General features: G+C 51.3%; 1 long non-coding RNA gene across 1 annotated transcript; it reads right to left on the minus strand.

Moving 5' to 3' along the window:
* Positions 1 to 634: 634 nt before the first annotated feature.
* On the minus strand, positions 635 to 14,212 carry LOC145861101 (uncharacterized). The gene is made up of 4 exons (XR_014380897.1): positions 14,109 to 14,212; positions 13,154 to 13,241; positions 12,966 to 13,016; positions 635 to 730 (listed from the first exon to the last, which is right to left on the minus strand). It is a non-coding gene; the product is annotated as an uncharacterized LOC145861101 (long non-coding RNA).
* Positions 14,213 to 14,361: the final 149 nt, after the last annotated feature.

Here is a 14,361-nt window from a genome sequence, read left to right on the forward strand (position 1 = left end):
TTACCAGCCTCTCACAAAGGACGTTGATTTGGACCCTGGGGGTCAAGGGGAAGTCTCACTGGTAGCATAGAGTGGGTGCCAGGAGGAAGAAGTAAAGGTCTGACACAGAGCAAAGTCAATATCATTAACTGTCTATGTGTTATTTGTCTTCAACTAGACAGGCAGATATTGTGTACGCCAAGAAAGAAGAATTGTTCTCACCTTTAATATTCAGGTGTTCTATGTGTTTGTTTGTTTCATGTAATATACACTTGTCAGTCCCTGGAAAACGTATATATACTATTTTAACTAGGCAAGTCAGTTAAGAACAAATTCTTATTTACAATGACGGCCTACCACAGCCAAACTCTAACCCGGACGACACTGGGCCAATTGTGCGCCACCCTATGGGTCTCGCAATCACGGCTGGTTGTGATACAGCCTGGAATCAAACCAGGATCTGTAGTGATGCCTCTAGCACTGAGATGCAGTGCCTTAGACCGCTGTGCCAGTTGGGAGCAGAATACAGATGTTTACCACAACAAGAATTCAAACTTTGCGGTTTTTAGTTTTTTATGTGTTATTTCTTACATTATTAGCCCAGAAACGTTTTTGTGTTATTACATACAGACGGAAATAACTTTTGGATATCAGAGCGGCGGTAACTCACCAGCATTACGAGCAGGAATACAACTTTCCGGAATTGGATCCTTTGTTCAAACCCCCTGGGCAATTGAACTGATTCCAGAGGCTGATCCAAAACACCGCCGGTGGAGAAGAGGTATTCGGAGTGGACATTACTCATCTCATATGTATATACTGTATTCTATTCTACTGTATTTTAATCTATGCTGCACCAACAATGCTCGTCCAAATATTTATATATTCTTAATTCCATTTCCTTTACATTTGTGTGTATTGTATTGTTTCTATTATGTGTATTGTTGTGAACGTTTTAGATATTACTTGTTTGATATTACTGCATTGTTGGAGCTAGAAACACAAGCATTTCGCGACACCCGCAATAACATCTGCTAAACATGTCTATGTGACCAATAACATTTGATTTAATTTAATTTGAACCAGAGAATAATTCTCTTCACCCTCCACTACCCACAATCAGTGGTAACAGCATCAAACCAACCATCAGTAATTACTGTACCCAGTAACACTAGAAAGTAAAAAACAAACTGGTTCGAACTGATATCCCTGAATATGAAACCGACCCCTGACGACACCAACTGTTGGTTTCTTGGTTAGAATTAAGCTTGAGCCCGAGAACAATGTAGGACCAGAGAGATAAGTATGTTCCTCCTGATGGGTAGACGGTCAAACAGTCTGACCAGACAGGGTCAACATCTCAAGTTGAGGTGCAAATTCGCACAAAGCTACAGTGGCAAGAAAAAATATGTGAACCCTTTGGAATTACCTGGATTTCTGCATATATTGGTCATAAAATTTTATCTGATCTTCATCTAAGTCATAACAATAGACAAACACAGTCTGCTTAAACTAATAACACACAAAAAATTATACGTTTTCATGTCTTTATTGAACACACCGTGTAAAAATTCACAGTGCAGGGTGAACCCTTGGATTTAATAACTGGTTGACCCTCCTTTGGCAGCAATAAACCATGGACCATTCCTCATGTGGTATCCCAGGAGGTCTACCCCGGGGGATGGTAATAGAGGGGAGGTACGTGAGGCGACGTTGGCTCACTCTGCTGGGAATACGGGAGCTGGACACCCCGACACGAACAGCTCAAAGTGGAGGTAATTAGAGGAAAGTGCCAAACAGCCATGGAGGCCAAATAAAAGGAGCACGGTGGCACACCGCGAGAGAGAACGGGGAGAGACCGAAACCAAGCCACAGTAGATGTAATGTGATGCTACTGGCGGCAGAGAAGTCAGGCGCAGGAGAGCGGAAACTGATTTACAACGGTTGTGTTTAATAACCATAATCCACCGTCAACAGAATAATAAAATAAATGGGTCAAACATAACCCAGTAACTACTAGCATACCGTGCACAAGCACTACAACAAACAATTATGGACAAGGACATGGGGGGGGAACAGAAGGTTAAATACACAACATGTAATTGATGGAATTGGAACCAGATGAGATGGAAGACAAGACAAAACCAATGGAAAATGAAAAATGGATCGAACAAGGAGGAACCAACTTCGGCGGAAGTCGTGACAGTACTCCCCCTTGACCCGCGCGTCGACACCGGCCTCGGGGACGACCCGGAGGGCGAGGCGCAGGGCGATCCGGACGAAGACGGTGGAACTCCTGCAGCATTGAAGGGTCCAACACGTCCTCGACCGGAACCCAGCACCTCTCATCCGGACCGTACCCCTCCCACTCCACGAGATACTGAAGGCCCCTCCCCCGACGCCTCGGATCCAGTATGGAGCGAACGGAGTACGCCGGGGCCCCCCCGATATCCAGAGGGGGCAGAGGAACCTCCCACACCTCAGACTCCTGGAGCGGGCCAGCCACCACCGGCCTGAGGAGAGACACATGGAACAAGGAGTTAATACGGTAATCGGGTGGAAGCTGTAACCTATAACAAACCTCGTTCACTCTCCTCAGGACTTTAAATGGCCCCACAAACCGCGGACCCAGCTTCCGGCAGGGCAGGTGGAGGGGCAGGTTTCGGGTCGAGAGCCCGACCTGGTCCCCCGGTGCGAACACACTGCGGTGGCGATCTGTGTTCTTCTTTTGGCGCATCACGGCTGCTGAAGGTGGACACGGACGGCTTCCCATGTCTCCTCCGCGCGCCTGAACCAGTCGTCCACCGCAGGAACCTCGGTCTGACTCTGATGCCAAGGTGCCAGAACTGGCTGGTACCCCAGAACGCACTGGAAGGGAGAGAGGTTAGTGGAGGAGTGGCAGAGCGAGTTCTGTGCAATCTCGGACAAGGGAACAAACGCTGCCCACTCCCCCGGCCGGTCCTAGCAATAGCACCGCAGAAACCTACCCACATCCTGGTTCACTCTCTCCACCTGCCCATTACTCTCGGGGTGAAACGCTGAAGTAAGGCTGATCGAGACCCCCAGACGTTCCATGAACGCCTTCCAGACCCTAGACGTGAACTGGGGACCCCGATCAGACACTATATCCTCAGGCACCCAGTAGTGCTGGAAGACGTGTGTAAACAAGGCCTCCGCAGTCTGTAGGGCCGTAGGGAGACCGGCCAGAGAGAGGAGACGACAGGACTTAGAGAAACGATCCACAACGACCAGGATCGCGGTGTTACCCTGTGAGAGTGGAAGATCAGTCAGAAAATCCACCGACAGGTGCGACCAAGGCCGCTGTGGAACGGGTAAGGGGTTTAGCTTACCTCTGGGCAGGTGCCTAGGAGCTTTACACTGGGCGCACACCGAGCAGGAGGAAACATAAACCCTCACGTCCTTAGCCAAGGTAGGCCGCCAGTACCTCCCGCCCAAACAGCGCACTGTCCGACCGATCCCAGGATGACCAGAGGAGGGTGACGTGTGGGCCCAATAGATCAACCGGTCACGAACAGCAGACGGGAGGTACAGACGCCCAGCGGGACACTGGACGGGAGCGGGCTCTGCACATAACGCCTGCTCTATGTCCGTGTCCAGCTCCCACACTACCGGCGCCACCAGGCAGGAGGCGGGGAGTATGAGAGTGGGATCCATGGGCCGCTCCTCTGTGTCATACAGCCGGGACAATGCGTCTGCCTTAACATTCTGGGAGCCTGGTCTGTAGGACAGGGTAAACACAAAACGGGTGAAAAACATGGCCCACTTTGCCTGGCGAGGTCTCCTCACTGCCCGGATGTACTCCAGATTGCGGTGGTCAGTCCAGATGAGAAAAGGGTGTCTAGCCCCATCAAGCCAATGTCTCCACGCCTTCAAGGCCTTGACAACAGCCAACAGCTCCCGGTCCCCCACGTCATAGTTTCGCTCCAACGGGCTGAGCTTCTTCGAGAAGAAGGCACAGGGGCGGAGCTTCGGTGGCATACCCGAGCGCTGAGAGAGCACCACTCCTATCCCAGCCTCGGACGCGTCCACCTCCACTATGAACGCCAAAGAGGGATCCGGATGGGCCAGCATGGGAGCCGAGGTAAACAGAGCCCTCAGGTTACTAAAAGCCCTGTCCGCCTCAGCCGACCACTGCAAACACACCGGGCCCCCCTTCAGCAATGAGGTAATGGGAGCCGCTACCTGACCAAAACCTTGGATAAACCTCCGGTAGTAGTTGGCAAACCCTTAGAACCGCTGCACCTCCTTTACCGTGGTGGGAGTCGGCCAATTACGCACGTCTGAAATGCGGTCACTCTCCATCTCCACCCGAGGTGGGAATGCGATACCCTAGGAAGGAGACGGATTGCTGGAAAAACAAGCATTTCTCAGCCTTGACGTACAGGTCATGCTCCAACAGTCGACCAAGCACCCTGCGCACCAGGGACACATGCTCGGCGCTTGTAGCGGAGTATATCAGAATGTCATCAATATACACCACTATACCCTGCCTGTGCAGGTCCCTGAAAATCTCGTCTACAAAGGCTTGGAAGACTGATGGAGCATTCATCAACCCGTACGGCATGACGAGGTAATCATACTGAGGTGGTACTGAAAGCTGTTTTCCACTCGTCTCCCTCTCGGAAACGCACCAGGTTGTAAGCACTCCTGAGATCTAGTGTGGTGAAGAAGTGCGCCCTGTGCATTGACTCAATCGCTGTGGCTATGAGTGGTAGTGGGTAACTATACCTCACAGTGATCTGGTTCAGACCCCGATAGTCAATACACGGGCGCAGACCTCCCTCCTTCTTCTTCACAAAAAATAAACTTGAGGAGACGGGTGAAGTGGAGGATCTAATGTACCCCTGACGCAGGGATTCGGCGACATATGTTTCCATAGCCTCCGTCTCCGTCTGTGAGAGGGGATACACGTGACTCCTGGGAAATGCAGCGTCTACCAGGAGCTTTATTGCACAATCGCCCCGTCGATGGGGTAGTAATTGAGTTTTTAGAGAAGGCAAGAGCCAAATCGGCATATTCAGGAGGAATGCGCATGGTGGAGACCTGGTCTGGACTTTCCACCGTAGTAGCACCAACGGAAACCCCTAAACACCTCCCCGAGCACTCCCGCGACCACCCCGTGAGAGCCCTCTGTGGCCAAGAAACAGTGGGGTCATGACAAACTAACCAGGGTAGGCCTAGCACCACGGGAAACGCAGGAGAGTCAATTAGGAAGAGACTAATTATCTCCTTGTGCCCCCCCGCGTCACCATGCCCAGAGGAGCAGTGGCCTCCCTGACCCTAATGGTCGACTATCTAAGGCGTGAACGGGGAAGGGCACAGCCACGGGCACAATGGGGATCCCTAATCTATGGGCGAACGATCTATCTATAAAGTTCCCATCCGCGCCTGAATCGACGAGCGCCTTATGCTGGGAATGCGGGGAAAACTCAGAAAATAGACAAACATATGGGCAACAGAGGGCTCTGGGTAAGAATGGTGCTGGCTCACCTGGGGTGACGCCAGAGCGCCCTGCCTGCTGCCTCGATCCCCAGAGGAACCAACCCGGCACCGACTGGCAGTGTGACCTCTGCGACCACAGATGTTGCACAAGCTGGAACCCCCTCCAGTCTCCCTGCGCATTGCCCCTCCCAGCTCCATAGGTATCGGAGAGGAGGTGCGGGGGGATGGAACCACCAGACCCCGATCTGAACGTCTGCGGTAGCCAGCAGGTTGTCCAGCCGGATGGACAGGTCCAGCAGCTGGTCAAACATGAGGGTAGTGTCTCTGCAGGCCAACTCCCGACGGACGTTCTCGCACAGACTGCAGTGGTAATGGTCGATCAGGGCCCTGTCGTTCCATCCCGCGCTGGCAGCCAGGGTCCTAAACTCCAGGGCGAACTCCTGGGCGCTCCTCGTCTCCTGCCTCAGATGGAAGAGGCACTCACCCGCCGCTCTACCCTCGGGCGGGTGGTCGAAAACTGCCCGGAAACGGTGGTTGAACTCCTCAAACTGGTCCAACGCTGCATCTCCCTCTCTCCGCACGGCATTGGCCCACTCCAGGGCTTTCCCAGTGAGGCACGAGATGAGGGCGGACACCCTCTCACGGCCCGATGGAGCAAGGTGGACGGTGGCCAGGTATAGGTCCAGTTGTAGAAGGAACCCCTGGCAGTTCACAGCCTTCCCAGGGAGAGACGAATCCCACTGGGACCAGGATGAAGAGGGGCATTCAGTGGAAACCCTGGTTGTGCTTGTGGAGGCGCTGGAAGAACTCCCTGTCTCTCCCAGTGGTCCATTGTCTGGACAACGCGGTCCATGGCGGTGCCAAGATGTTGGAGCATTGCTGCGTGCTCCCGGACGTGCGACTCCACCCCTATAACCGGGGTACCTGCTCCTGCTGACTCCATAGTATTGGTCCGTAATTCTGTAATTTGATGCTACTGGCGGCAGAGAAGTCAGGCGCAGGAGAGCGGAAACTGATTTACAACGGTTGTGTTTAATAACCATAAACCACCATCAACAGAATAATAAAAAAATGGGTCAAACAAAACCCAGTAACTACCAGCATACCGTGCACAAGCAATACAACAAACAATTACGGTCAAGGACATGAAGGTTAAACAGAGGGTTAAATACACAACATGTAATTGATGGAATTGTAACCAGGTGTGATGGAAGACAAGACAAAACCAATGGAAAATGAAAAATGGATCGGCGATGGCGATAAGGTCGGCGATGGCGACCGCCGAACGCCGCCCAAACAAGGAGAGGGACCAACTTCGGCGGAAGTCGTGACAGTAGAGAAGAAGGACCGAGCCAAACCTAAGTGATTGTCTTAGTAAAGTTTGTTAGTAAAGTTGTTTTTGCAGACTAAAGCCTCCCTGTCTCTGTGTCAATCTCAGCATGCTCAACCCAACACCTCACGTTTTACCACATACGGTGGAGAATGTGGGCATCTCAGTAGCTTTGGGTGCCGTGGGGTCGAGCGTACGGAGATTACCATGGAGGAGCTGGTGGCTCAGTTCATCCTCAGCCAGCAGAAGCAACAGGCTCTCCAGGAGCAAGCACTGGAGAAGCAGCACCAACAAAACCGCAGACTGATAGCGGAGGTAGCCCAGTTGAAGGTTGGGAGGGCTCAGGAGTCTGGCCCGAATCAGTTCCTGGTTCAGTTAAGGGAGAAAGATGACGTGGAGTCGTTTTTGTGCACCTACAAGAGGACAGCCCAGAGGGAAGGATGGCCCAAGCCCAAGTGGGCCAGCCTGTTGGCACCCTACCTCTCTGGGAAGGCCTACTTTTATTTGAACACTGACCAGGCCGCGAATTATGAGGGACTCAATCGGGAGATACTGAGCCGTTATGGGTTCAATCTCACACGCCGTGCACAGCTGGTCCACAACAGGGCCTTTTACCCCATCCTTTCCCCCCGTGCTCAGATGAGCGACCTGGTGCGCCTGACCAAGGGCTGGCTACTGACGGAAGTACTGTCCCTCCCAATGCTCGACAAGCTCGTCCTGGATAAATACCTTCGGGCCCTGCCATACGAGATGAAGAAGATGGTGAGCATGTAGAACCCCCAGAGCCTGGAGGAATTGCTGACCGTGATAGAAATTCACCAGAAAACAAGGACCTGCTGAGAGGGGCCCGAGTGGAGAGAGGAGACGCAGCGAGGGGGACGAACAACACAGAGAGAGGCGAGGGGCTGAAGGGGGGCCTGGACGGAACCAGCCGAGGCTGTGAAGCAGGAGGGTGACCCAAACCGACGTCAGCGGCTGCTGGACCCAGATCTTAGACGTTGCTATGAGTGCGGTGAGCCGGGGCACCTCACGTGGAGTTGTCCTGGCCGGGAGGAGGCCATGCCCTCCGCATCCCCCAGCTCTGTGGTATCCCGGATGGCGAGTTACGTCACCTCCTGTTGGGCGCATACCGAGATGGCCACTCCGATGGTTCCTGTACGAATCGATGGCATCGACACCAGCGCTCTGCTGGACTCCGGCAGCATGGTGACCCTGGCCCACCCGCAGTGGCTCTCAGGAGATGGGAAGGAGGAACTGGGGGACGAGCAGGTGACAGTGTCCTGTGTACATGGGGACACGAAGAAGTACCCAATGGTGCCAGTGAGGATAATCACCCTAAGGGGGAGTGCCAGATGCGCGTGGGAGCTGTTCCTAACCTACCCATGTCCATTCTCCTCAGTCGAGACTGCCCTCTCTTCCAGGCCCTGTGGAGGAGGGACCTGGGGAGGCAAGCACAGGAGGTAGGAAGAAAAGGGAAAAGGACAATGGCCTGTGCAACCCAACCCTCGCCACGAGAGGTGTTCACTGGGCCCTAGTCGGACCCGGAGGAGGGAGACGACCCCGCTCCGGCAAGCGAGCCACCATGCGAGGAAGACCTCAGGCTCCCCTTTATGGAGGTGGAGGCCCTAGACGGACCTCCCGACACCGGAATCCTCACGGGTCAGTTTAGGATGGCCCAGTTAGAAGACCCTAATCTCCAGAACACTAGGGGCCAGGTGATTGTGGTGAATGGCGTACTGTTACCTGGGGTAAGTGATTGGCGCTACCCCCACTTCGCAATCAAGCATAATTTATTGTATCAGGTAGTAAAGCATAATGGGGAGACAAAAGACTTGTTACTCATACCCAGCCAGTATGTTAGGACTGTGTTGCAGCTTGCCCACACTCACCTGCTTGGGGCACACCTGGGGATGGAGAAAACCAGGGAGCGGATCTGGAACCGCTTCCCCTGGCCTGGAGTCAAGCGCGCCGTGGAGGACTACTGCCATAGTTGCCCGGAGTGCCAGATCACAGCTCCGCGGGTGCATTATCAAAACCCTTTGGTTCCCTTGCCCATTATAGGAGTGCCATTCGAGCGGGTGGCAATGGATCTGGTGGGTCCATTGGTGAAGACCGTGAAGAGACACCAATACATCCTGGTCATCGTGGATAATGCCGGTATCCTGAGGCAATCCCACTACGCATGGCGACAGCAAAAGGTATCGCACGGGAGCTCTTCCATTTATTTAGCCGGGTGGGTATTCCGCGGGAAATCCTGACGGACCAGGGCACTGCGTTCATGTCTCGGGTAATGAAAGATGTCTGCAATCTGTTACGAATAAAACAGGTGAGGACCAGTGTGTACCATCCACAAACGGACGGGCTGGTGGAACGCTTCAATAAAACCTGAAAACAGATGCTGAAGAAGGTCATCGAGAGAGACGGGAGGAACTGGGACCAGCTGCTGCCCCACCTGATGTTTTCAGTGCGTGAGGTACCCCAAGCATCCACGGGGTTCTCCCCCTTTGAGCTCCTGTATGGCCGACGGCCCCGCGGGCTGCTGGACCTAGTGAAGGAGGTCTGAGAAGAGCAGCCGACCCTCCCCCCCTTCACAGCATAGTAGAACATGTGGAGGAGATGAGGGAGAGGATGACAGCGATTTGGCCAGTGGTGAGCGAGCACATGGCCCAGGCGCAACGGGCCCAGGAGCGTGTCTACAACCGTGGGGCCCAACCACGAGATTTCCAACCAGGTAAGAAAGTCTTGGTGCTGATCCTTACAATGGAGAGTAAATTCCTGGCTACGCGGCATGGGCCCTACGACATCGTTGAGCGGGTAGGCGACATTAGCTATAAGGTCCGCCAACCAGGGCAGAGAAAACCCCTCCAGCTTTACCATGTGAATTTACTTAAGAAATGGCATGCACGCGAGGCGCTGTGCGTAACGTGGATCCGGCCACAGCAGGGTCCACCCTCGGTCGAAGTTGCAATGGGGGAACACCTCAGCCCGACCCAACGACAAGAGCTCAGATTTGGTCCAGCGAAATTAGGCCATGTTCTCCGAGGTGCCGGGCGCATGGATCTTGTGGAACATCATATCCACACCCGTCCAGGAGAGAAAGTGCGTAAACGGCCATACCGGATACCAGAAGCCCGGAGGAGTCACACAGTGAGTGGTCTAGCCCCATAGTGCTGGTTCCGAAACCGGACGGAACCTTCCACTTCTGTAATGACTCCCAGGGCCTGAACGAAGTCCGTAAGTTCGATGCCTACCCCATGCCCCAGGTGGACGAACTGATCGACCGCTTGGGGATGGCGAGATACATCAGCACCTTGGACCTGATGAAGGGCACTGGCAGGTGCCACTGGCAGCGGCCTCCCGGGAGAAGACTGCCTTCTCCACCCCGGGGGGGCTATACCACTACCGGGTTCTGCCTTTCGGGCTCCACGGGGCACCAGCGACCTTTCAGCGACTCATGGACCGCGTCCTGCGGCCGCACGGTGAGTACGCCGCTGCTTATCTGGATGACATAATTGTGCAGTGACAGTTGGGAGTCACATCTTTGTAGGTTACAGGCCGTGGTGGATGCGCTAAGGGACGCAGGTCTGACCGCGAACCCCCACAAGTGCAAGCTGGGCTACGCCGAGGTGGAGTACCTGGGCTATCAGATCGGGAGGGGAAATGTGAAACCTCAAGAAAAGAAAATCGCTGCCATTAAGGGATGGCCAGTCCCCAGAATCAAGAGGCAGGTGAAGTCATTCCTGGGGTTAGCAGGGTACTACAGTAGATTCGTACCTAACTTTGCCGCAATAGCTTCTCCCCTCACAGACTTAACAAAGGCACGACTACCCCAGTCGGTGCGATGGACAGAGGACACAAAGGTGGCATTCCAGGCCCTGAAGGATGCGCTATGTTCACACCCGGTACTTGTCACCCCGGACTTCTCAAAAAACCTCCTGGTCCAGACAGATGCGTCTGACACAGGGGTAGGGGCCGTTTTGTCCCAAGAGCTGGATGGCGAGGAGCACCCCATCAGGTATGTCAGCAGGAAACTCCTCCCGAGGGAGAAGAAATACTCCATTGTCGAGAAGGAGTGCCTCACCGTGAAGTGGGCACTGGACACCCTCAAGTATTACCACCTCGGGAGGAAGTTCACCCTGATCACTGACCATGCCCCCCTTGTGTGGATGGAAAGAGGTAAGGACATGAATGACCGTGTCACTCGCTGGTTCCTGTCCTTACAGCGATTCTCTTTCTCTGTCATCCACAGTTCGGGGGCCCAGCACAGCAATGCGGACGCCCTATCCCAGAGGGATGCAAACCTAGCCCTTAGCCCTGACTGGGAGGGAGGCATGCTAAGGGGTGGGGTATCCCAGGAGATCTACCCCGGGGGATGGTAATAGAGGGGAGGTATGTGAGGCGACGTTGGCTCCCTCTGCTGGGAATACGGGAGCTGGGCACCCCGACACCGACAGCTCTAAGTGGAGGTAATTAGAGGAAAGCCATGGAGGCCAAATAAAAGGAGCACGGTGGCACACTGCGAGAGAGAATGGGGAGAGACCGACACCAAGCCACAGTAGAGAAGAAGGACTGAGCCAAACCTAAGTGATTTTCTTTGTTATGTTTATTTTCTGGTTAGTAAAGTTGTTTTTGCGGACTAAAGCCTCCCTGTCTCTGTCAATCTCTGCACACTCAACCCAATACCCCACGGTTTACCACACTCTTTACAAAACTGTTTCAGTTCAGCAATATTCTTGGGATGTCTGGTGTGAACTGCTCTCTTGAGGTCATGCCACAGTATCTCAGTCGGATTGAGGTTAGGACTCTGACTGGGCCACTCCAGAAGGCATATTTTCTTCTGTTGAAGCCATTCTGCTGTTGGTTTACTTCTGTGTTTTGGGTCGTTGTCCTGTTGCATCACCCAACTTCGGTTGAACTTCAATTGCCGGACAGATAGCCTAACATTCTCCTATAAAATGTCTTGATAAACTTGGGAATTCATTTTTTTGTCGACGATAGCAAGCTGTCCAGGCCTTGAGGCAGCAAAGCAACCCCAAACAATGATGCTCCCTCTACCATACTTTACCGTTGGGATGAGGTTTTGATGTTGGTGTGCTGTGCCTTTCATCTGTCCACAGAATATTTTGCCAGTAGCGATGTGGAACATCCAGGTGCACTTTCACAAACTTCAGACTTGCAGCAATGTTTTTTTTGGACGGCAGTGGCTTCTTCCGTGGTGTCCTCCCATGAAAACCATTCTTTAGTGTTTTACGTATCGTAGACTCGTCAACAAAGATCTCAGCATGTTCCAGAGATTTCTGTAAGTCTTTAGCTGACACTCTAGGATTCTTAACCTCATTGAGAATTCTGTGCTGTGCTCTTGCAGTCCTCTTTGCAGGATGGCCACTCCTAGGGAGAGTAGCAACAGTGCTGAACTTTCTCCATTTATAGACAATGTGTCTTACCGTGGACTGATGAACATCAAGGCTTTTAGAGATACTTTTGTAACCCTTCCAGCTTTATGCAAGTCAACAATTCTTAAGTCTTCTGAGATCTCTTTTGTTCGAGGCGTGGTTCACATCAGGCAATGCTTCTTGTGAATAGCAAACTCAAAATGTGAGTTTTTTTAATAGGGCAGGGCAGCTCTAACCAACATCTCCAATCTCTTCTCATTTATCGGACTCCAGGTTAGCTGACTCCTGACTCCAATTAGCTTTTGGAGAAGTCATTAGCCTAAGGGTTCAGATAATTTTTCCAACCTACACTGTGAATGTTTAAATTATGTATTCAATATAGACAAGAAAAATACAATTTGTGTGTTATTAGTTTAAGCACACTACTTGTCTATTGTTGTGACTAAGATGAAGATCAGATACATTTTATGACTATGCAGAAATCCAGGTAATTCCAAAGGGTTCACATACTTTTTCTTGCCACTGTATATCTGATTTATAGCAACTGAGCCATAACCTGGAATATTAAGTGCAGGTCAATATCTGTGCAGATCATATTTGTGGTATTTACCTGTTGATTTTGAATAATCATATAGAATGGTGACAGCAGGAAAAAGTGTCAGTTATCCCAAGTGCCCCAGGTGTAAACAGCACCCTGCACTGGGGGACAGTGTTCCCTAGAATCAACACATCAACCTTTGTGAGACAGTTCACATAGCTGAGCCTCTCCTATTTGAAAAGTCGGGGTAGACTTGTCTCACCTTATGCAGACACCTCAAGTAGCAGAGCAGCAATTGCAAACATATTGGCAGCTGCAAGGGTGAGAGAAGCATGAAGGATGAGTGAGTTTATTACTCATATTCATTAACAGTATATTCCTTGTGCAGTTGGTTGAGGTAGGGTACTGTATATCAAAGCTGACAATAGTTCAGGGATGACAAAGCCTCACCCAGTATGAGGCCAGTCATAATGGCCAGTCATAATTGTCCTCCATAAGGTGCTCCAAGACCTTCCTCAAATCAATTAAGAAGCCATGTCTGTTCAAAAGAGGTCAGAGAAAAAAAAAGAAAAAAAAACACATGAATTGCAAATTGTGTGTGTGTGTCATGTACTCACTGTATAAAGTTATCCAGGAACAGGTGAGCATGGGTCAGGAGCTGAGGGGAAAAACCCAAACAAAATACACTATTGGTCTCTTCTCTTTCCCTGCATAGCTCATTTAGTATCCAGAGAGAATGTCTCACCAGAAGGATCCAGTTGTATATCTCTCTATAGTTTGTTAAGTCAACATGTTATTGTGACAAAATGAAGCCTACATGTTATTCGGTCAATAACACTGGGATCATGGGAACATCTGGAGACTTTTGGATATACTTTTAATATTAATGTGTACCAGAACATGTCAATGTCTGGATGTGGTTCAGTGGGATGATCAGAGCCGGAACTGCCATAGTACTGGCATATCTCTTCCTCTTCAAGTGAAGAATAGGAGTAGACACAGGCCTCAATTTCTGCTGCAGACATCTCAGTCTCTGTGTTGATTGTGTCATAGCACATGAGACCAAGTTCAAAAGTCAAATCAAGATATCCACATGAACTTCTATCTGGAAAAAAAGCAGTTTTTCTTGTTGCTACTTGCAAGCATTGCTATAATCTTCATCAATGTTAAAATTACTTGAAAAAAGTAGTGAATTTCACTGTCTGTGAAGCAATTTGCATAGTGATTATTAGGCTACTGTATATTATTTGCCCTTGAGACACCACTACCCTGTCGATTACATGAGGCATTCATTCAATGAACGCAATATTGTTCCTCACTCTCTATCGCAACATTGTTGCTGTATTCATGAGTGATATCATGAAAATAACCATGTGTATGTATTAATAGGGTAGTCGGTTCTGACCTGACATCAATTGCCTCGAATTGATTATCTTTCTGCTAATCATTTGAACATGAATCGCATTTGAACATGAATATCACACGTCTCCATTTTTCTGCATGTTCACGTGCAAGGGAGAAACTAAATTGAATACTTCTCGCGTTCTCTCTCCTCCCCTGCTTCTCAAACTCCATTGGATGAGAAAGGCAGAGCGCCCTCCCCTCTGACCTTCTCCTCCAATGGGTTTTCAGATAGAGGCGAGGAGAACGCGATTGAG

This window comes from Salmo salar, chromosome 16 (assembly GCF_965601325.2).
Source record: "Salmo salar chromosome 16, fSalSal1, whole genome shotgun sequence".
NCBI classification, from domain to species: domain Eukaryota; kingdom Metazoa; phylum Chordata; class Actinopteri; order Salmoniformes; family Salmonidae; genus Salmo; species Salmo salar.